The 24,985-nt window shown below is 38.8% G+C and overlaps 1 protein-coding gene across 11 annotated transcripts in view; it reads right to left on the bottom strand.

The window, feature by feature from the left end:
• Positions 1-24,985, bottom strand: part of LCLAT1 (lysocardiolipin acyltransferase 1) — a 438,576-nt gene that overhangs the window by 307,212 nt on the left and 106,379 nt on the right. The window contains exon 1 of one of the 11 annotated variants that reach the window (XM_064295189.1): positions 10,768-11,083. The exons of the other annotated variants lie outside the window; for them this stretch is intronic. The gene's annotated coding sequence lies outside the window, so the exon portion shown is untranslated. Of the gene's footprint in view, positions 1-10,767; positions 11,084-24,985 lie in introns of those variants that run through there. 11 annotated transcript variants of the gene reach the window in all.

The following is a 24,985-nucleotide window of genomic DNA, read 5'->3' as shown; positions in this document are numbered from 1 at the left end:
TGTAATGCATACTGAAAGCTGTAGTCTTTGATCTTCATCAATGTTTCAAGTCCTCTTCACTTTCCACTAGCAAGACTCTGTCATCTGCATTATCACAGGCTGTCAATGAGTCTTCCTCCAATCCTAATGCTCTGGTCTACTTCATATAGTCCAGCTTCTTGGATTATGTGCTCAGCATACAGATGGAGTAAGTATGGTGAAAGAATACAACCCTGACACACAATTCTGATTTTAAACCATGCAGTAGTATCTCCTTGTTCTGTTCCAATGAATGCCTCTTGGTTTAGGTATAAGTTCTGCATGAGCACAATTAAGTGTTCTGGAATTCCCATTCTTCATGATGTCACCCATAATTTGTTATGATCCACACAGTCAAATGCCTTTGCACAGTCAACAAAACACTGGTAAACATCCTTCTGGTATTCTCTGCTTTCAGCCAGGATCGATCTGAAATCGGCAATGGTATTGCTGGTTCCATGTCCTCTTCTGAATCTGGCTTGAATTTCTGGCAGTTAACTGTCGATGTACTGCTGCAACCATTTTTTAATAATCTTCAGCAAAATTTTACTTGTGTGTGATATTAATGATACTGTTCGATAATTTCAGCATTCTGTCACATCATCTTTCTTTGGAATGGGCACAAATATGGATCTCTTCTAGTCAGTTGGCCAGGTAGCTGTCTTCCAAATCTCTTGGCAAAAATGAGTAAACACCTCCAGAACTGCATCCGATTGTTGAAGTATCTCAGTTGGTATTCCATCAGTGCCTGGAGCCTTGTTTTTCACCAACCCCTTTGGTGCAGTTTGGACTTCTTCCTGCAATACCATCAATTCTTGATCATATGCTACTTTCTGAAATGGCTGTATTCCTTCCATTTTCTTTTGACGATTTCCTGCATACTTCAGTATTTTGCCGGTAGAATCATTCAAAGTTATAACTCGAGGCTTGAAGTTTTTCTTTGGTTCTTTCAACTTAAGAAATGCCGAGCGTGTTCTTCCTTTTTAGTTACTTTAAAATGTTTCATTTATAAGGCCGTTTTAGTCTGAATGTAAACACTTTCCTCAAAAACAGTAAAATTCCCTGGTTCCTTCTTCTCTCCATCAATTATAAAAACATTTAAATACCTGGCAAGAATTATAAAAAATATATTCAACACCATTAAGATGAAAATGGCAGCTGTCATGCTGAAGCAGCCTATCATTTTTCAGAGCACCAGTGCTTTCTTGAATAAAACAAGCACCAGAGTTGCCATCAAGTCAATTCTGATTCATAGCAACCTCTTGTGTGTCATAGTAGACCTGTGCTTCCTAGCGTTTTCGATGGCCAATTTTTTGGAAGTAGATCACCAGGCCTTTTTTCCAAGCTGCCTCTGGGCGAACTCAAACCTCTAACCTTATGGTTAGCAGCCCAGCACATTAACCATTTGCATACCCAGAGATCCTTTCTTTGAATAGCCCCTATTTACTAACCATGGTCAAAAGACAACATCAAAGGTTAAATTGTAAACATTTTCTAAGAATAGCGTTTAGTGACCTGACCCCAAGTTACAGAGCCCTGGTGGTACAGTGGTTAAGCATTCAGCTATTGACCGAAAGGTCAACAGTTAGAAACCATCAGCCTGCTTATAGGAGAATGATGTGGCAGTCTGCTTCAGTAAAGACTTGGAAGCCCTATGGAGCAGTTCTACTCTGTCCTATAGGGTTGCTATCAGTAGAAAACGATTTGATAGAAATGGGTTTAGTTTTGATTGGAGCCCCAAGTTTAGCAATTTTGTAAGACTACCTTTTTAATAATTTATACTACCAACAATCTGTTTTATTACCATAATTAAGTATTTAACGGGCATTTAAAATTCGTGTTAGTTGTTTAAATGTAGTTACCTTTAGAAAGCTAATGATACTTTCATACTTAGGTATCTAAATACCATTTCCCTAAGCCCAACACATTTAATCCTTGATACTCATCCAAAGTTGGTATCTTGATTCTCATATTACAGATGAAGAAACTGAGACCTGAAGATTTCACTGAAGGCCACTGTGGAATAGGACACAAATCCAATCTGTCTGGCTCTGAAGAAGCCTGCGCTCTTTTCACTACTCAAATAACAATATGAAATACATCATGAAAAACACTATGAGATATCTTCAAGCAATCAGTTTTCTAGAAAGTTACCAAGAGAAAAACTATACAGGAATAATTCAAACTACCGAGTTTAATTTTTTTTGTATTTGGCATCAGTGAATGTATAATTTGTCACAAAAACTAAACGACAATTAAAAATGTATTTTTGTTTGAAGAGTGAAATGGGGGGGATTTGAAAAGAGAAGACAGAAGATGTCTGTGTGACTACATTTAAAGGACTGAACACAGTGTTTTAAGGTATTAACTTAGGAACAGATAGTTAATGGATTTCTTCATCAAATTAGCTAACTGCTCCCTTGGGAGGAACGGAAAGTTCCAGATCTATGGGTATAAGATAGTTTATATAATTTTAGTGAAAGAAAGGGAGGTAGAGCATAGCAGACTAGCCTTAGAAGAGCAAACATTAATTACTTCACAATTTTATGTATAAACACCTGAATATACACTCTCAATCTCTTCCTCCTTCCCTCTAATCCTATGATACACATTTCCAATTGAAATAAATTATTTTTTTAAAATAACTGTGAAATCAGCATTTATTAAGTGTAAAACATTGTTAGGCGATGTACAGCTAACAAATAAAAATGACAGTCAATGTCAGAAAGCTGGTAACATACTATAAAGATTTTTGTAAACAGATAGAAATTTGAGAATTAGTTAAGCTTATAAAAGTAATGCCAAGTCCCCAACCAAAAACCAAACTAAACCCACTGCCGTCGAGTCAATTCCAGCTCATAGCAACCCTACAGGACAGAGTAGAACTGCCCCATAGAGTTCCCAAGGAGCACCTGGCGGATTTGAACTGCCGACTTCTTGGTTAGCAGCCGTAGCACCTAACCACTACGCCACCAGGGTTTCCACCAAGTCCCCAGCACCCCCCCAAAAAAAATTCTCAAAAAAATGTACTCTCCTAACTTTCTATAAAATAATTTTGAATACTGTTTTTCAATAAAATCGTTTTTTTTTTTTTAAATATTCTAATCATAACTCCTTGCAGGCTCCTGATAATTCTCAAGTTGTATAGCTGTACTAAAAAAAAAAAAAATTGCTGTCAAGTCAATTCCGACTCATAGAGACCCCACAGGACAGAGGAGAACTTTCCCTTAGGGTTTCCAATGAGCAGATGGTGGATTCAAACTGCCAACCTCTTGGTTGGCAGCTGAGCTCTTAATCACTGCTTCACCAGCACCCCACCACTTTAAAATTTCCCACCAAGGTATTTTGAGGACTACGGTGTGCCTGACCCAAGCCATGGTATTTTCAATGGCCTCATATGTGTGTAAACACTGGATAATGAATAAGGAAGACTGAAGAAGAATTAATGCTTCTGAATTATGGTGCTGGCAAAGAATATTGAATACACCATGGACTGCCAGAAGAATGAACAAATCTGTCTTGGAAGAACAGCCAAAATGCTCCTTAGAAGCAAGGATGGCCAGATGTTATCTCAGGAGTACTCTGGATATGTTATAAGCAGTGGCCAGTCCCTGGAGGAGGACATCATGCTTAGTAAACTAGAGGGTCAGCGAAAATGAGGAAGACCCTCAACGAGATGGATCGACACAGGGGCTGCACCAATAGGCTCAAACCTAGCTAAGGCTGTAAGGATGGTACAGAACTGGGCAGTGTTTCGTTCTATTGTACACAGGGTCAAATGACTCGACAACACTGAACAACAACAATACACTTCTTAAACTATGTTAATGCATTGACAATAATGGGAATACTCCAGAGGATAAGTAAGGTTTTTCCCAAGATCACTAGTCTTTCTTGGCTATGACAAAAGGAACAAAATTGCTACCACTTCCATGAGTTATCCCTAGAATGATTTCTATATACATGGTTAATCTGAGCCAAAGATGCCATTCCCACAGTCCTTCTCAATACAACAGAAACCACCAGTTTACTTTTTTTCCCAGGGGAAAGTGGGCTACACAGAAGAAGGAGAGATATAAAAGAGGGGCAAGAAGTAAAGGATGCAGTACAATATTAAATATCAAAAGAGAGTTACTTTGGAATCATCTTCTCCAACCAGCTTTAAAAATAGAAAAGTGTCAATAATTAATTGTGATATTGCTTGCAACCAGGAAGATTACATGACCTTTTAAGATCCTTCTTTCAAAATCATGAATCTCATGTTGTCTCTGAATAACTTATTGCTCCTCTAGACCTTTACACAATATGTGATATAATAGGTTTATCTAGAATTACAATCAATCTAATGCAGAAAAAGTCTGTGAACAGAGAAAGTACTGAGAACTAGCAGTATGAATTAAGCATTCATTTTAACGTATTAATTCCCAAACAATGCTGTAAAAATATGAACTTTTCTTTTACCAAACAGCATGTGCTCCTTACATTTATTTCACCCCTAAGCCCTAGTCAAATTAGAGGAAATTTTCGTTTTTTTACCTTATTTCTGTAATGTTTAAAATTTATAAGGGCCCTGGTGGCACAGTGGTTAAGGGCTACTAACCAAAAGGTCAGCAGTTCAAATCCACCAGCTGCTCCTTGGAAACCCTATGGGACAGTTCTACTCTGTCTATAGGGTCACTACGAGTCAGAATCAACTCAACGGAAACAGGTTTAGTTTGTTTATACAAAAAAAAAAAACAACCCACTGCCAGCAAGTAGATTCCGACTCATAGCAACCCTATAGGACAGAGTAGAACTGCCCCATAGAGTTTCCAAGGAGTGCTGGGTGGATTCGAACTGCCGACTGCTTGGTTAGTAGCTGTACCACTTAACCACTACACCACCAGGGTTTCCAGTTTGTTTACATTACTTTTAAAAGTGGGAAAAAAGGTATTTTGGGTTTTTGATTAAGTCTCTTGGAATTCAGCTCCAACGATGTATTACCTGGGTTCAAATGAGCATTTAAAAAAACTTAACAATTGTAAACAGAATTTATGAATATAAGTGAATACTGAAATATTTCCAATTGAATTGAAGATTTCCTTTGAAGTGTAAAACTAAAAATAAGAAATAAAGCTGGATCTCCCCCGTCCTCTGTGTCTACAAATAACCAAATAAGGAAAAAACCTAAGAAGTTAATCATCACCAAAAGATCATTAAAACTATGGAAACAACCTAAGTACCTATCAACAGATGAATGGATAAGTAAAATGTGGTACATATACACAATGCTGTTACGGATTGAATTGTGTCCCCCCAAAATATATATGAACTTGGCTAGGCCATGATTCCCAGTATTCTGTGACTGTCCACCATTCTGCCATCTGATGTGATTTTCCTATGCGTTGTAAATCCTATCTCTATGATGTTGATGAGGTAGGACTACCAGCAGTTATGTTATTGAGGCAGGACTCAATCTACAAGATTAGGTTGTGTCTTTAGCAAATCTCTTTTGAGATACAAAAGAAAGAAGTGAGCAGAAAGACATGAGGGACTTCATATCACCAACAAACAAGAGCCCAGCATTCCTGCGCTGAGAATCTCCTCCACTGGGGAAGATCGATGATGAGGACTTTCCTCCAGAGCCAACAGAGAAGACTTCCCCTGGAGCTGATGCCCTGAATTCAGACTTCTAGCCTCCTACACTGTGAGAGAATAAACTTCTCTTTGTTAAAGCTACCCACTTGTGGTATTTCTGTTATAGCAGTACTAGATAACGAAGACAAATGAAATATTTCTCAGAGATAAAGAAAAATTAGTTTCCCAAACATCTTGGAACATGGATGAACCTGGAGGATGTTATGTTGGGCCAAGTAAGTCAATCACAAAAAAACAAATACTGTATGTTCTCATTTTTATGAAATGACACGAAGAGATAAATATACAAAAACTAATGTTCATAACCCCCACATGTCTGTCAGTTTGTCACACTGTGGGGGCTTCCGTGTTGCTGTGATGCTGGAAGCTATGCCACCGGTACTCAGATACCAGCAGAGTCACCCATGGATCAAAGGACAGAATTTTGCAAGACCAACAACTTCTTCATTGCACATACCTTCTTTCACCAACATAAACAGCAACTATACACATGGACCTCGCCAGATGGAACACACAGAAATCATATTGACTACATCTGTGGAAAGAGATGATGGACAAGCTCAATATCATCAGTCAGAACAAGGCCAGGGGCCAACTGTGGAACAGACCATCAATTGCTCCTATGCAAGTTCAAGCTGAAACCGAAGAAAATCAGAGCAAGTCCACGAGAGCCAAAATATGACCTTGAGTATAACCCACCTGAATTTAGAGACCATCTGAAGAATAGATTTGACGCATTGAACACTGGTGACTGAAGACCGGACAAGCTGTGGAGTGACATAAAGGACATCATACATGAAGAAAGCAAGAGGTCACTGAAAAGACAGGAAAGAAAGAAAAGACCAAGATGGATATCGGAGGAGACTCTGAAACTTGCTCTCGAATGCCAAGCAGCTAAAGCAAAAGGAAGAATTGATGAAGTAAAAGAACTGAACAGAAGATTTCAAAGGGCATCTCAAGAAGACAAAGTAAAGTATTATAATGACATGTGCAAAGACCTGGAAATGGAAAACCAAAAGGGAAGAATACGCTTGGTGTTTCTCAAGCTGAAAGAACTGAAGAAAAAATTCAAGCCTCGAGTTGCAATAGTGAAGGATTCTATGGGGAAAATATTAAATGAGCCGGGAAGCATCAAAACAAGATGGAAGAAATACACACAGTAATTATATCAAAAAGAATTAGTCTATGTTCAACCATTTCAAGAGGTGGCATATGACCAGGAACCGATGGTACTGAAGGAAGAAGTCCAAGCTGCTCTGAAGGCACTGCCGAAAAACAAGGCTCCAGAAACTGATGGAATATCAATTGAGATGTTTCAACAAACAGATGCAATGCTGGAGATGCTCACTCGTGTACGCCAAGAAATATGGAAGACAGCTTCCTGGCCAACTGACTGGAAGAGATCCATATTTATGCCTATTCCCAAGAAAGGTGATCCAACCGAATGTGGAAATTATAGAACGGTATCATTAATATCATACATAAGCAAAATTTTGCTGAAGATCATTCAAAAACGGCTGCAGCAATATATCAACAGAGAACTGCCAGAAATTCAGGCTGGTTTTAGAAGAGGGCATGAAACCAGGGATATCATTGCTGATGTCAGATGGATCCTGGCTGGAAGCAGAGAATACCAGAAGGATGTTTACCTGTGTTTTACTGACTATGCAAAGGCATTTGACTGTGTGGCTCAAAACAAATTACGGGTAACATTGCGAAGAATGGGAATTCCAGAACACTTAATTGTGCTCATGAGGAACCTTTACATAGATCAAGAGGCAGTTGTTCAGACAGAACAAGGGGATACTGATTGGTTTAAAGTCAGGAAAGGTGTGCACCAGGGTTTTATTCTTTCACCATACCTATTCAATCTGTATGCTGAGCAAATAATCCGAGAACCTGCACTATATGAAGAAGAACGGGGCATCAGGATTGGAGGAAGACTCACTAACAACCTCCATTATGCAGATGACACAACCTTGCTTGCTGGAAGTGAAGAGGACCTGAAGCACTTACTAATGAAGATCAAAGACCACAGCCTTCAGTATGGATTGCACCTCAACATAAAGAAAACAAAAATCCTCACAGCTGGACCAATGAGCAACATCATGATAAATGGAGAAAAGATTGAAGCTGTCAAGGGTTTCATTTTACTTGGATCCACAATCAACAGCCATGGAAGCGGCAGTCAAGAAATCAAAAGACACATTGCATTGGGGAAATCTGCTGCAAAGGACCTCTTCAAAGTGTTGAAGAGCAAAGATGTCACCTTGAAGACTAAGGTGCACCTGACCCAAGCCATGGTATTTTCAATCGCATCATATGCACGTGAAAGCTGGACAATGAATAAGGAAGACTGAAGAAGAACTGATGCCTTTGAGCTGTGGTGTTGGCAAAGAATATTGAATATACCACGGACTGCCAGAAGAATGAATAAATCTGTCTTGGAAGAAGTACAACCAGAAGGCTCCTTAGAAGCAAGGATGGCAAGGCTGCCTCTTGCATACTTTGGACATGTTGTCAGGAGGGATCAGTCTCTGGAGAAGGACATCATGCTTGGCAGAGTACAGGGTCAGCAGAAAGGCGAAGACCCTCAACGAGGTGGAATGACACAGTGGCTTGAACAATGGGCTCAAGCACAACAACGATTGTAATGATGGTGCAGGATCGAGCGGGGTTTCGTTCTGTTGTACACAGGGTCGCTATGAGTTGGAACCAACTTGACGGCACCTAACAACAACAACGTTCATAAAGGTTACCAGGGATGGAGAGGAGCGAACATGGGAACTCATTCTCTAGATAGTAGACGTTTGTTATTTTTGGTGATGGGAAAGGTTTAACACTGATTGAACTTGAAGTGTACACAGCTTGAGGAAGGTAAACAATGTCACTAAAATGTACACAAGAAAAAAGGATCTACTAATAATTGCTATGGCATATATAATTTTGAAACAACCAAAAAATATATGTGAGGGCTTATATGTATGTAGACATGTATGTGTATAGGTATAAATATATGTGTGTGTGTGTGCATACGTACATGCAGCTATGTGACTACATGCACATATATTCATAGACAAAATAAAGCACACAGGGGGCACAGTTACAGATATCTCTTAGATATAACCAAACACCTCACAAGATTGATTTTCTGGGTTTAAAGAGTTAAGGACCACAGTTTCATGGAACATCTTGGTCAACTGTCATAATATAATTCACAAATTTATGTTCTTCATCCTAGTTCGGTGACTAATATTTGGGGTCTTAAAAGCTTACAAGCGGCCATCTAAGATACAGCTATTGGTCTCTACCTGTCCGGAGCAAAAGAGAAAGAAGAAAATCAAAGACTCAGAAATAAACTACAAATGGAAATAATGAAAGTGTTGTCACATTGTGAAAAATGTAACAAATGTCATGGAACGCTTTGTATAAAAACTGTTAAATGAGAACCTAATTTGCTATGGAAACTTTCACCTAAAACATAATATTTCCCAAAAAAAAAAAAAAATTTATTGGGATTTCCAAAAACCAAAAAGAAACTAGTCTACGGGACAAACAGTCTACCCTGAGATCAGATGAACTAGATGGCGCCTGGATACCACTACCAACAATTCCAATCACGGCCACAATGGATGGACCCTGATAGAATGGGTGAAAATTTTGGAATAGAACCTAAAATTCTAAAAACAAAAAACAGACTTACTGGACTGGTTGAGACTGGAGGACTCTTCAAGACCATCACCCTGATGTACCTTTCAAACCTTGAATAAAAACTAACCCAAGTTCACCTTGTAGCTAAGTAACATACTGGCTCACAAAATAATGAATATCACACATAAGTACTGTGCTCCTTTAAAAAATCACTTATATGAGACCAAACAGTCAAAAATTACTTTAAAACAAAGATGAGAATGTAACAGGGCAGGGAAACCAGGGTATGGAAATGGAACAATCAGAACACAAATAATGAGAAGGTTCAGGCATTGTGAAGAAAGAAGCCAATGTCAATGAACAACTTGTGTAGAAATTGTTGAATGGAAACCTAAAACTGCTGTGTGGACCTTCATTTAAAATACCATACAATATTTAAAAAATAAAGACTATTAAATTAATTAACAAGTTCAGTAAGGTTGCAGGATAAAAAAATCAACTATGAAAATGAATTATATTTCTAAATTCTTGAATAAACAGTCTAAAAATGAAAACTTAAGAAATTCCACGAAAAACAGCATCAAAAATAGTAAAGTTGTCAGAAATAAATTTAACAAAAGAAGCGTAAAACTTATACTCTGAAAATTATAAACATTGTTAGAAGAAAGTAAGGACCTAAATAAACGAAAATGCATCCCATGTTCATAGATCAGAAAACTTAGTATTAAGATGGCAATGAAAACCTGTGGCTTTTCAGTTGATTCTGACTCATAGTGACCCTACAGGACAGAGTATAACTACCCCACAGGGCTTCGAAGGAGTGCCTGGTAGATTCGAACTGCTGACCTTTTGGTTAGCAGCCAAACTCTGAACCACTGTGTCAGCAAGGATCCAAGATGGCAAAACATACCAGATTATCTACAGAACAACGCAATTCCCATCAAAATTCCAGGTACCATTTTACAGAAACTGAAAAGCTGATACTAAAATCCATATGGAAAGGCAAGGGACCAGAACAGCCAAAACAATCTTGAGAAAGAACAAAGTTGGAGGACTCAAACTTCCAGATTTCAATACTATAACACTACAGTAATTAAGATAATACGGTACCTACATAAAGACATATATAGAACAGTGGAAGAGAATGGACAGTTCAAAATATTCCCTTACATTTTATTGTTAATTAAACTGTGATAACAAGGCTAAGAACAACTGAATGTGGAAAGAACATTCTTTTCAATAAATCACGTGGGGAAAGTACCATGGATTGAACTGTGTCCGCCCAGAATATGTGTCAACATAGGTAGGCAATGATTTCCAGTACTGTGTGGTTTTCCTCCATTTTGTGATTTTCCTATGTGTTATAAATCATTAGCTCTGCATGTGGTTAAAGAGGATTAGGGAAGGATGTAACACTCTTGCTCAGGGCCCCACCCCTGATCCAATGTAAAGGAAGTTTACCTGTGGTATGGCCTGCACAACCTTAAAGGACAGGGAAGGAGGTGGAGCCAAGTTGTCGGAATACACAGAGGCTTCCAGAGACACCTGTTACAACAAAGACCTGAAAAAACAAGTGAAATAAGTATCTTTATGACAAGCTAGGAGCCCCGAACACCAAAGTCAAACTTAGAAAACGAACTGAGGAGCACAGGGAGGAAGAGACGGTTCAGAAGCGGAGAGGAGTTACCAGAACTGAATCGCAGGGAATCCTAAGGCACCATTCCTAGGAGCAGTGGTGGCAGGCTGGAACTAGCATTTCGCTGCAGTTTCCTCAGGGAGAAGCAGCTGCCCACACAGCCTACTCACATCTACGGAATCAGAGAACGGCGCTTTCGGCAAAAGCTAAGTACGTGCGTATATTTTACTGCGCCCTGGCCCCATCCCAAGCCAGCTAAAGCGGGTGATTTCCCCAGGCCTGAGACAGTCCCAGTGAGCACCTAGAGCCATCCTCCTGGCATTGGAGAAGGAATAAGTCCGCAACTGGGGGAAAAGATAATTTGTCAGCTCCACTAACCAGTGGAGATCAGGGAGGAAGTGGATCCTATCCAGGCATAAATGGTCTGTGGACTTTGAATACCTTTTCCCTCTGCATGGACGTGTGGGCTTGTTTCAGGGGAATAGGCCCTTGCTGGCAGGCTCCAATTGTTTTAGCTGTGCGGCGGAGAGGTGAGTATTTGATGATTGACATTGCTTTGCCTATTAAACAGGGTCCTCACCTACCCACATCAGGGACCTAAGGACTGGTGGCTCCACTCAGATAGCCCAGTCACCGACGTCAGGGGTCCAAGTATAACTGGTACCTCCCAGTTCTTACAACGAAAAACACTGGGTGCCCGTGGTCTGTCTGCATAACCCACCCACCTGTACGCTCTAGGGAACAGAGACACATTTTCCTCAGAGACACTTGGGGGTCGGTTCTCAGCCCCCTGCCTTGTTCAGAGCGTGACACCCTTCTGTAACCAGATACTGGTACCTGCAACAATCACCCCTGCACCTCTAAGACTGTAGGAAAGGGCCCGTACCACACACTTGATGATCAGCTACCTGGACACCTCAGCTGAATTCATACAAGAAAAGTGAATGGGCTCCTAGACTCAGGCACCTGATAACAGCTCTGGCCATCTGGGGAAAGGACGTCAGAGCTACAAAGGAGAAAATAATCAAGGTAGCTCACTCAAGCAACCCATCTGGGCATACCAAAACAAAACCATTAAAGAAGCTACGACACAGTAAGCAAACATAAAATAAACTAATACAATAACATATACATGTCTCAGAGACAACAGTCAATATCAAGTCAAATAAAGAAACAGACCATGATCACCTCAACAAGCTCTGAAAACAAAGAATCAAGGGATCTTCTAGACGAAAGTGCACTCCTGGAATTACCAGAGGCGGAATACAAAACACTAATACAGACCCCTTCAAGACATCAGGAAGGAAATGAGACAATAGGCAGAACAAACCAAGGAACACACAGATAGAGCAACTGAAGAAATTAAAAAGATCATTCAGGAACATAATGAAAAATTTAATAAGATGGAAAAATCCATAGACAGCAATCAGAAATTCAGAAGATTAACAATAAAATTACAGAAGTAGACAACTCAACAGAAAGTCAGAGGAGCAGAACCGAGCAAGTGGAAGACAGAATTTCTGAATTTAAAGATAAAGCACGTGGTACTAATATATTTAAAGAAAAATCAGATAAAAGAATTAAAAAAAAAAATGAAGAAACCTTAACAATCACGCGGGACTCTATCGAGAGAAATAACCTACGAGTGAATGGAGTACCAGGAGAGGGGGGGATAAGAGAAAATAGAGAGAATTGTTGAAGCTTTGTTGGCAGAAAACTTTCTTGGTATCGTGAAAGATGGGAAGACACCTAACCAAAATGCTCATCAAACTCCACATAACGTAGATTTTAAATGAAAGTCACCAAGACATATTAAAATCAAACTTACCAGAACCAAAGATAAAGAGAGAATTTTAAGACCAGCCAGGGATAAACAAAAAGTCACCTCCAAGAGAGAGCCAATAAGAATAAATTCAGACAACTCGGAAGAAACCATGCACACAAGAAGGCAAGGGGATGACGTACATAAAGCATTAATTGAAAAAAATGCAAACTAAGAATCATATACCCAGCAATACTGTCTCTCAAATATGAAGGTGAAATTAGGACATTTCCAAATAAACAAAAGTTTAGGGAATTCGGAAAAACCAAACCAAAACTACAAGAAATACTAAAGGGAGTTCTTTGGTTAGAAAATCAATAATATCAGGTATCAACCCAAGACTAGAACACTGGACAGAGCAAACAGAACTCAACCCAAAAAGGGAAATCAGCAATGTAAATTAAGGTAAGAAAAACACTCAAAACAGTAAAACAGCAATGTTATTTTGTAAAAGAAGACAACATTTAAACAATAAAGAAGGACTAAGAAATGATGTCATAGATCTTCCATATGGAGAGGAAAACAAGATGATGCAAAGAAATAAAAGTTAGGTTTAAATATAGAAAACTAGGGTAAATAATAAGGTAACCAAAAAAGACGCAAACTATCCTACACATCAAAATAAAACACAAGAAAAAAATACAGACTCAGCAAAAACAAAATCAACAACAATAAATGTGAGGAAAGAAAAATATATAAACATAATCTACGCAGCACATAAAATTAAGTGGGAAAAAGAAACTCAAAAACAGATATCAAAATGATAGCACTAAATTCATATATATCCATAATTACGCTGAATGTAAATGGAGTAAAAGCACCAATAAAGAGACAGAGACTGGCAGAATGGACTAAAAACCATGATCTGTCTATATGCTGCCTACAAGAGACACACCTTAGACTTAGAGACACAAACAAACTAAAACTTAAAGGATGGAAAAAAAATATATCAAGCAAACAACAATCAAAAAAGTGCAGAAGTGGCAATATTAATTTCTGACAAAAGAGACTTTAAAGTTAAATCCATCTTAAAGGATAAGGAAGGACACTATATAATGATTAAAGGGACAATATACCAAGAAGATATAACGATATTAAATATTTATGCACCCAATGACAGGGCTGCAAGATACAAAAAACAAAATAACAGCATTGAAAAGTGAGACAGACAGCAGCACAATAACAGTAGCAAACTTCAACACACCACTTTCGGAGAAGGGCAGGACACCCATAGAGAAGCTCAATAAAGACAGGGAAGATCTAAATGCCACAATCAATCAACTAGACCTCATAAACATATACAGAACACTCCACCCAACAGCAACCAAGTATACCTTCTTTTCTAGTGCACATGGAATATTCTCTAGAATAGACCACATATTAGGTCATAAAGCAAGCCTTAGCAGAATCCAAAACACTGAAATATTACAAAGCATCTTCCCTGACCATAATGCCATAAAATTGGAAATCAATAACAAAAAAAGCAGGGAAAAGAAATCAAACACTTCAAAGCTTAACAATTCCCTGCTCAAAAAAGACAGGATTATACAAGACATTAATTATAAAGAAATTCATAGAATCCAATGAGAAAGAAAACACTTCCTATCAGAACCTTTGGGACACACAGGAAACAGTGCTCAGAGGTTAATTTATATCAATAAACACACACATCCAAAAAGAAGAAAAGGCCAAAATCAAAGAATTATCCCTACAACTTGAATAAATAAAAAGAGAGCAACAAAAGAAACCCTCAGGCACGAGAAGAAAACAAATAATAAAAATTAGAGCTGAACTAAATCAAATATAAAACAGAAAAACAATTCAAAAAAAGAATTGACAAGACCAAAAGCTGATTCTAAAACTAACAGAAGAGTTCGGCAGGGCATCCGGATACAAGATAAACATACAAAAATCAGTTGGATTCATCTACACCAACAAAAAGAACATCGAAGAGGATACCACCAAATCAATACCATTTACAATAGCCCCCAAGAAGATAAATATTTAGGAATAAATCTTACCAGAGATTTAAAAGACTTATGCAAAGAGAACTACAAAACACTTCTGCAAGAAACCAAAAGAGACGTACATAAGTGGAAAAACATACCTTGCTCAAGGATAGAAAGACTTAACATTATAAAAATACCTATTCTACCAAAAGAGATCTATAGATTTAATGCAATTTCATTCCAAATTCCAATGACATTTGTTAATGAGATGGAGAAACAAATCACCAATTTCATACTGAAAGGAAAGAGGCCCTGCATAAGTAAAGCATTACTGAAACAGAAGAACAAAGTGGGAGACATTACTCTACCTGATTTTAGAACCTATTATACCACCACAGTAGTCAACATAGCCTGGTACTGATACAACAGATACATAGGCCCATGGAACAGAATTGAGAATCCAGACATAAATCTATCCACATATGAACAGTTGATAACTTGACAAAGGCCCCAAAGCAGTTAAATGGGGAAAATATAGTCTTTTTAACAAATGGTGCTGGCATAACTAGATATCCACCTGCAAATGAACGAAACAAGACCCATATCTCACACCATGCAAAAAAACCGTGCTTAAAATGGATCAAAGACCTAAATGTGAAATCTAAAACGATAAAGATCATGGAAGAAAAAATAAGGACAAAGTTAGGAACCCTAATACATGGCATAAACAGTATACAAAACATTACTAACAATGCAGAAGAAAAACTAGGTAAAAAAAAAAACTGAGAGCTCCTAAAACTCAAACACCTATGCTCATCCAAAGACTTCACCAAAAGAGTAAAAAGATTACCTACAGGCTGGGAAAAAGTCTTTAGCTATGACATATTCGATTAGCATCTGATCTCTAAAATCTACATGATACTGCAAAAACTCAACTACAAAAGGACAAATAATCCAATTAAAAAATGGGCAAAAGATATGAACAGACACATCACTAAAGAAGACATTCAGGTAGCTAACAGATACATGAGGAAATGCTCACGATCATTAGCCATTAGAGAAATGCAAATCAAAACTAGAGTTAGATTCCATCTCACTCCAACAAGTCTGGCATTAGTCCAAAAAACACAAAATAATAAATGTTGCAGAGACTGTGGAGAGACTGAAACACATACACTGCTGGTGGGAATGTAAAATGGTACAACCACCTTGGAAATCGATTTGGCGCTTCCTTAAAAAGCTAGAAATAAAACTAGCATATGATCTGGCAATCCCACTCCCTGGAATATATCCTAGAGAAATAAGAGCCTTTACACAAACATGTATGCACACCCATGTTCACTGCAGCACTGTTTACAACAGCAAAAAGATGGAAGCAACCAAGGTGCCCATTAACGGGTGAATGCATAAATAAATTATGGTATATTCACACAATGGAATACGACCAATTGATAAAGAACAGTGAAGAATCTGTGAAACATTTCATAACATGGAGGAATTTGGAAGGCATCATGCTGAGTGAAATTAGTCAGTTGAAAAAGGACCAATATTCTATAAGACCACTATTATAAGAACTCAGGAAATAGTTTAAACAGAGAAGAACATATTCTTTGATGGTTCCGAGAGTGGGGAGGGAGGAAGGGTGGGAGAGGGGTATTCACAAACTAGATGGTAGATAAGAACTACTTTAAGTGACGAGGAAAACATACAATACAGGCAAGGTCAGCACAACTGGACTAAACCAAAAGCAAAGAAGTTTCCTGAATAAACTGAATGGTTCAAAGGCCAGCGTAGAAGGGGCGGTGGTATTGGGACCATGGTTTCAGGGGACATCTAAGTCAATTGGCATAATAAAATCTATTAAGAAAACTTTCTGCATCACACTTTGGAGAGTGGCGTCTGGGATCTTAAACGCCGGCAAGCGGCCATCTAAGATGCATCAGTTGATCTCAACCCACCTGGAGCAAAGGAGAATGAAGAACACCAAGGACACAAGGTAATTTACAAGCCCAAGAGACAGAAAGGGCCACATGAACTAGAGACTACATCAGCCTGAGACCAGAAGAACCAGATGGTGCCTGGCTACAATCGATGACTGCCCTGACAGGGAACACAACAGAGAACCCCTGAGGGAGCAGGAGACCACTGGGATGCAGACCCCAAATTCTCATAAAAAGACCAGACTTAATGGTCTGACTAAGACTGCAAAGGTCCCAGTGTTCATGGCCCCCAGACCTTCTGTTCGCCCAGGACAGGAACCATTCCCAAAGCCAACTCTTCAGACAGGGATTCGACTGGACATTGGGTTGGAGAAGGATGCTGGTAAGGAGTGGATCAGGTGGACAGTTGAGATTATGTTGGCATCTTCTACCTGGAGGGGAGATGAGAGGGTAGAGGGGCTTAGAAGCTGGCGAAATGGACACAAAAAGAGAGAGTGGAGGGAGGGAGTGGGCTGTCTCATTAGGACAGCAATTGGGAGTATGTAGCAAGGTGTATGTAAGTTTTTGTGTGAGAGACTTACTTGATTTGTAAACTTTCACTTAAAGCACAATAAAAACTAAAAAAAAAAGGAAAGCAATCAGAGAGTGAGAGACCTTATACTACCACGAAAGCAGTGCCGGGAAGAAAGTGTATCCTTTGGACCCGAGGTGCATGTGTTGAGATGCTCCCAGACCAAGGGAAGACTGATGACAAAGACCTTCTTTCAGAGCCAACAGACAGAGAAAGCTTTACCCTGGAACTGGCACCCTAAATTTGGACTTCTAGCCTACTGGAGTGTGAGTGAAAAAACTTCTCTTTGTTTTTTTTTTTTTGTTCATGCCACCCACTTGTGGTATTTCTGTTACAGCAGCACTAGGTAACAGAGACAGACAACTAGATGTTCCCCTCCAAAGGTCTTTTTTAAAAATGAAGTTGGGTCAATTCTGTCTTAGTTATCCACATAGATACAACATAAAAAGTAAAAGTCATAAAAGAAAAAACGGATAAACTGGACTTCCATCAGAATTAATATGTTTCAAAGAATACTGTTGAAAAAGTGAAAAGACAACTCACAAAATGGGAGTGATTCTTATTAGCCATTAGGGAAATGCAAATACGAGTCTTATGTCTGATGGAGGATTTGTACCTGGAATATGTAAAGAACTCTTAAAACTCGATAATAAAAAATAGTAATAATCTAATTAAAAACGGGCGAAGAGTCTTAATAACACATTTCTCCAAAGAGGATATATAAATAGCCAAAAAGCACATAGGAAGATGTTCAACATTATTGCCCACTGCCATTGTTCACTGCCACTGAGTTGGCCCCCAACTCATGGCAATCCCAGGCGCAACAGCATAAAATACTCCTCAGTCCTGCGCCATCCATATGGATCAGCTGCAGACCAGACTGCTGTGATCCACAGGTTTTCCTGGGCTGATTCTCAGAAGTAAATTGCCAGGCCTTTAGTCTGGAAGCTCCACTGAAACCTATTCAGCATTACAGCAACATACTACTACTGATAGACATGTGATGGTTGCTCACGACGTGCACCGGCCAAAATTAAACCCAAGTCTCCCGTATACAAGGTGAGAATTCTACCAGTGAACCACCAATGCTTCAAACCAGCAGTCACTGAGTAGATTTCAGTTCTTGATGACTCCATGTTCTCCACAATTTTCAATGGGTGATTTTTCTGTAGATTGCAAGGCCTTTCTTCTGAGGCACCTCTGTAGACTTAAACCAACAATATTTTGGTTAAGAGCCAACCCATTTGTACCACCCTGTGACCCCTCATTATCCATTAGGAAAATGCAAATCAAAACCACAATAAGACACGACTTCACACCCACTCAGATGGCTATAATTAAAAAGACAATAGAAGTGTTCGTGAGGATGCGGAGAACCCGTATACACTGTTGGTGGGAATGTAAAACGGTGCAGCTCCTTAGAAAATAGCTTGGCTGTTGTTGTTGTTTAGGCACCGTCGAGTGGATTCTGACTCATAGCGACCCTGCGTACCACAGAATGAAACGCTGCCGAGTCCTGCGCCATCCTTAAAATTGTTGTTATGCTTGAGCCCACTGTCGCGGCCACTGTGTCAGTCCATCTCATTGAGGGTCTTCCTGTTTTTGCTGACCCTCTACTTTACCAAGCATGATGTCCTTCTCCAGGGACTGATCCCTCCTGACAACATGCCCAAAGTTTGTAAGACATAGTCTCACCATCCATGCTTCTAAGGAGCATTCTGGTTGTACTTTTTCCAGGACAGATTTGTTCGTTCTTTTGGCAGTACGTGGTATACTCAATGTTCTTTGCCAAAACCACAATTCAAAGGCGTCAATTCTTCTTCCATCTTCCTTATTTATTCATTGTCCAGCTATCACATGCACGTAATGCATTTGAAAATACCACGGCTTGGGTCAGGTGCACCTGAGTCTTCAAGATGGTATCTTTGCTTTTCAACACTTTAAAGAGGTCCTTTGCAGGAGATTTACCAATGCAATGTGTTATTTGATTTTTTGACTGCTGCTTCCATGGGTGCTGACTGTGGATCCAAGTAAAATGAAATCCTTGACAAGTTCAATCTTTTTTCCATTTATCATGATGTTGCTTAGTGGTCCAGGTATGAGGATTTTTGTTTTCTTTATATTGAGGTGTAATCCACACTGAAGACTGCGGTCTTTGATCTTCATCAGTAAGTGCTTCAAGTCCTCTTCACTTTCAGCAAGCAAGGTTGTGTCATCTGCATAATGCAGGTTGTTAATAAGTCTTCCTCCAATCTTGATGCCCTGTTCTTCTTCATATAGTCCAGCTTCTTAGATTATTTGCTCAGCATACAGATTGAACAGGTATGGTGAAAGGATACTACCCTAATGCACATCTTTCCTGAGTTTAAACCACTCATCATCGCCTTTTGCTGTCCAAACAACTTCCTCTTGATCTACGTACAGGTTCCTCATGAGCACAGTTAAGTGTTCTGGAATTCCCATTCTTCACAGAGTTATCCGTAATTTGTTATGATCCACACAGTTGAATGCCTTTTCATAGTCAATAAACCACAGGTATACATCCTTCTGGTATTCTCTGCTTTCAGCCAGGATCCATTTGACATCAGCAATGATATCCCTGGTTCCACGTCCTCTTCTGAATCTGGACTGAATTTCTGGCAGTTCCCTGTCAATATACTGCTGCAGCAGCTTTTGAACGATCTTCAGCAAAATTTTCTTTGCGTGTGATATTAATGATATTGTTTTATAATTTCCGCATTCAGGTTGATCACCTTTCTTGGGAACAGGCATAAATATGGATCTCTTCCAATTGGTTGGCCAGGCAGCTGTCTTCCAGATTTCTTGGCATAGATGAGTGAGCACTTCCAGCACTCCATCCATTTGTTGAAACATCTCCATTGATATTCTGTCAATTCCTGGAGCCTTGTTTTTCGCCAATGCCTTCAGGGCAGCTTGGACTTCTTCCTTCAGTACCATCAGTTCCTGATTATATGCCACCTCTTGAAATGGCTGAATATTGACTAATTCTTTTTGGTATGTTCTGTATGTTCCTTCCATCTTCTTTTGATGCTTCCTGCGTCGTTTAATATTTTCCCCATAGAACCCTTCACTATTGCAACTTGAGGCTTGAATTTTTTCTTTAGTTCATTCAGCTTGAGAAAAGCCGAATGTGTTCTTCCTTTTCGTTTTCTGTCTCCAGCTTTTTGCACATGTCATTATAATACTTTCACTTTGTCTTTTCTAGCCGCCCTTTGAAATCTTCTGTTCAGCTCTCTTCATCATTTCTTTCTTTTGCTTTAGCTGCTGGACATTCAAGGGCAAGTTTCAGAGTCTCCCCTGACATCCATCTTGGTCTTTTCTTTCTTTCCTGTGTTTTCAGTGACCTCTTGCTTTCTTCATGGATGATGTCATTCCACAACTCATCTGGTCTTCGGTCATCAGTGTTTGACGCGTCAAATCTATTTTTGAAATGGTCTCTAAATTCATGGGGGATATACTCAAAGTCATATTTTGCCTCTCATGGGCTTGCTCTGATTTTCTTCAGTTTCAACTTGAATTTGCTTATGAGCAATTGATGGTTTGCTCCGCAGTCAGCCCCTGGCCTTGTTTTGACTGATGATATTGAGCTTTTCCATCGTCTCTTTCCACACATGTAGTTGATTTGATTCCCGTGTATTCCATCTGACAAGGTCCATATAGTCACCATTTATGTTGATGAAAAAAGGTATTTGCAATGAAGAAGTCATCGGTCTTGCAAAATTCTACCATTCAATCTCCAGCATTGTTTATATCACCAAGGCCATATTTTCTAACTACCAATCCTTCTTCTTTGTTTCCAGCTTTGGCATTCCCATCTCCAGTAGTTATCAATGCATCCTGATTGCATGTTTGATCAATTTCAGACTACAGAAGGTGATAATATTCTTCAATTTCTTCATCTTTGGCCCTAGTGGTTGGTGCATAAATTTGAATAATTGTCATATTAACTGGTCTTCCTTGTAGGTGTATGGATATTATCCTATCACTGACAGCGTTGTACTTCAGGATAGATCTTGAAATGTTCTTTTTGACTATGAATGCAACAGCATTCCTCTTCAAATTGTCATTCCCAGCAGAGTAGAGTATATGGCTGTCTGATTCAAAATAGCCAATACCAGACCATTTGGGCTCACTAATGCCTATGATATCAAAGTTTACACATTCCATTTCTTTTTTGATGATTTCCAATTTTCCTAGATTCATACTTCGTACATTCCAGGTTCCGATTATTAATGGATATTTCCAGCTGTTTCTTCTCATTTTGAGTTGTGCCACACAATGGCAAATGAAGGTCCCAAAAGCTTTACTCAATCCATGTAATTAAGGTCGACTCCACTTTGAGGAGGCAGCTCTTCCCTAGTCATCTTTTGAGTGCCTTCCAACCTGGGGGGCTCATCTTCCAGCACTGTATCAGACAATGTTCTATTGCTTCATAAGGTTTTCACTGGCTCATTCTTTTCAGAAGTAGACTGCCAGGTTCTTCTTCCTAGTCTTAGTCTGAAAGCTCAGCTGAAACCTGTCTTCTATGGGTGACCCTGCTGGTATCTGAATACCGGTGGCATAGCTTCCACAGCATCACAGCAACATGTAAGCCCCCACAGTATGACAAACTGACAAAATCGTGCAGCACTTTAGAAAACAATTCGGCAGTTCATCAAAACACTAACTAAAGAGTTATCACAAGCCCCATAAAAATCCATTGCCATTGAGTTGATGCCAACTCATAGCAACCCTATAGGACAGAGGAGAACTGCCCCATATGGTTTTCAAACAGCACCTGGTGGATTCGAACTGCCGACTCTTTGGTTAGCAGCTGTAGCTCTTAACCACTATGCCACCAGGGTTTCCAAGAGTTATTATATGACCCAGCAATTTCACTCCTAGATATATACCCAAGTGAAATGAAAACATACGTCTACCCAAAAACGTGTACACAACCATTCATAGAAGCATTATTCATAATAGCCAAAAAGTGGAAACAGCTTAAATGTCTATCAATTGATGAGGAGATAAACAGAAGTGGTAAACAATGGATATTATTCAAAAAAAGGAATAAAGTATTGTTACATAACGCAACATGGACAAACCTTGAAAACAATATGTTAAGTGAAAGAAGACAGTTACAAAAGTCCACATTTTATATGACTCCATTTATACAAAATTTCCAGAACAGGCAAATTTATAGAAACAGAAATTACATGTCAACTCCATGGCTATGTGTATGGGTAGAGACGAGGGGTGGTGGGGAAAATAGGGAGTAACTCCCTTGTTTCGGGGGTGATGAAAAAGTTCCTCAATTAAACAGTAGTGATGGCTGCACAACTCTATGAATAGTCTAAAAACCACTGAAATGTATAAATTGCATGGTATGTGAATTATATCTTTTTAAAAAATTAATTAGCTGGGAGGTTTCCAAGACATAACCCTAATGAACTCCATCCTGCAAGTCATGAATGCTGAAGGAAAAAAAGAAATTATAAGGATAACTACCACCTGGAAATTAGAAACAAGAATATATGCATATAAAGCCAGAGTACAAAATAAACCAAAATATAAAGCCAGAGTACAAAATAGACCAAAAACTAGATATACTGAAATCACTCAACAGGAAAAAGGGTAGACAGAAACACATAAAAATGTTATCAATGGCTGTCCCTGAGTAGTCAGACTAGGGTTGTTTGGCTTTTCTTTGTTTTTTTCCTTTCTTCTACGTAACTTTATCTTCCAAATTGTGTACACAGAGGTTTACTTAAAAAAAAAACACACACACGTACATTTCAAGGAGAAAAATCAGGAGCCAGTATTTCTTACACTAGGAGCTAGACAAAACCCAACAGTAACAAATCATTGATAGTGGAGTTAACCACTAATGAAAAGTATAAAATCTGAATTACACAATATTACACAGTGTTTTACACATACAAAAAGAAAATATTTTGACAGCAATTTTTTTCTAATATAAAATTACTGCTATTCACTAAAAACCAAAAATCAAACCTGTTGCCACCAAGTCAATTCCAACTCATAGCAACCCTATAAGGACCGAGTAGAACATAGGGTTTCCAAGGAGCAGCTGGTGGATTCAAACTGCCAACGTTTTGGTTAGCAGTCAAGCTCTTAAGCACTGTGCCACCAGTGGTATTCACTAGGAGGCACAAATCTCATTGCTTCTGACAGAGTATCTGACAAATGTTCTGACTGGGCAAGGAATAAAATGCTTTCCTTCGTGTTTCATAATTCTTCAAAACAATACAACCATATTACTTTTAAATTAATAGTTACGCATGATCTTTAATAAGTCTTTCAAAAAGCTGCAGGTTAATATAAACTGAATGAAAATGCTACTATTTTCTCAAATAAAGCATAATTTATAGTACTTTTTCTTTTAATAGATACAAGCAAAATGAATAAAATATTTAAATCAATTTCCCCCCTACAATCTATTCTCTACACAACAGGGTAGTTTACTCACAGATGATATGTGCAATATATATAAGGATTCATAAAATTGTATGCTAAGTTAAAAATATACATGCAAAAGTTAGAGAATCTCTATAACTTTTATCATGGTACCGGAAGGGTTTATAACTCAAAAAGACTTAAGACATTATTGCTTTAGAAAAATAATAGAACAGGAGCCTAAATGGTCTTCTGATGGAAAAAAAACTCTGGAAAAGCTATTAACAAGCTCAAAAATCTATGCAGTATGATTTTCACTCATAAAACACCTTTATCAAATACCTAGACAATGAGTTAGAACCAAGGATAAATCATGTATAGTCACTAACTTCTAGAAAATAACTAAGTTGGGGAGTCAAAAAACTCACAAATTATTCTAAGAAAAGACAGAACTCAGAATATATGTCTTACTCATCTAGTGCTGCTATAACAGAAATACGACAAGTGGATGGCTTTAACAAAGAGAAATTTATTTTTTCACAGTTGAGTACGCTAGAAGTCCAAAATTCAGGGTGCCAGCTCCAGGGGAAGGCTTTTTCTCTGTCAGCTCTGGAGGAAGGTCTTTCTCACCAATCTTCCCCTGGACTAGGAGCTTCTCTGTGCAGGCACCCCAGGTCTAAAGGACACACTGCTCCCGGTGCTTCTTTCTTGGTGGTATGAGGTCCACCTGTCTCTCTTCTCGCTTCTCTCTTTTATACCTCAAGAGATTGCCTCAAGACACAATGCAATCTTGTAGACTGAGTCCTGCCTCACTAACACAACTGCAGCCCATCCTCCCTCATTAACATCATAAAGGCAGAATTTATAACATGCAGAAAAATCACAAAATACTGGGAATCATGGCCCAGCCAAGTTGATACATACGTTTGGGGGGGGGAGGGGACATAATTCAATCCATGACAATGTATTACTTAAACAATATTATAATATTTGTATTTATTTGTACTAGGCTTTGTTTTAAAATATGTGAGCTATCTTAATTACGGCATTGGCAAAGTATATTGAATATACTATTGTCATGATTCAATTGTGTTCCCCAAAAATATGTGTATCAATTTGGCTAGGCCATGATTCCCAGTATTACGTGATTGTCCACCATTTTGTCATCTGATGAGATTTTCCTGTGTGTTTAAATCCCATCTCTATGATGTCAATGAGGTGGGATTAGCAGCAGTTATATTAATGAGACAGGACTCAATCTACAAGACAAGACTGTGTCTTAAATCAATCTTTTTTGAGATATAAGAGAGGGAAGCAAGCAGAGAGATGGGGGGACCTCAT

This window comes from Loxodonta africana, chromosome 12 (assembly GCF_030014295.1).
Source record: "Loxodonta africana isolate mLoxAfr1 chromosome 12, mLoxAfr1.hap2, whole genome shotgun sequence".
NCBI lineage: Eukaryota > Metazoa > Chordata > Mammalia > Proboscidea > Elephantidae > Loxodonta > Loxodonta africana.
The sequence above is the reverse complement of the archived record's forward strand: the minus strand, read 5'-3'. Positions and strand labels throughout refer to the sequence as shown.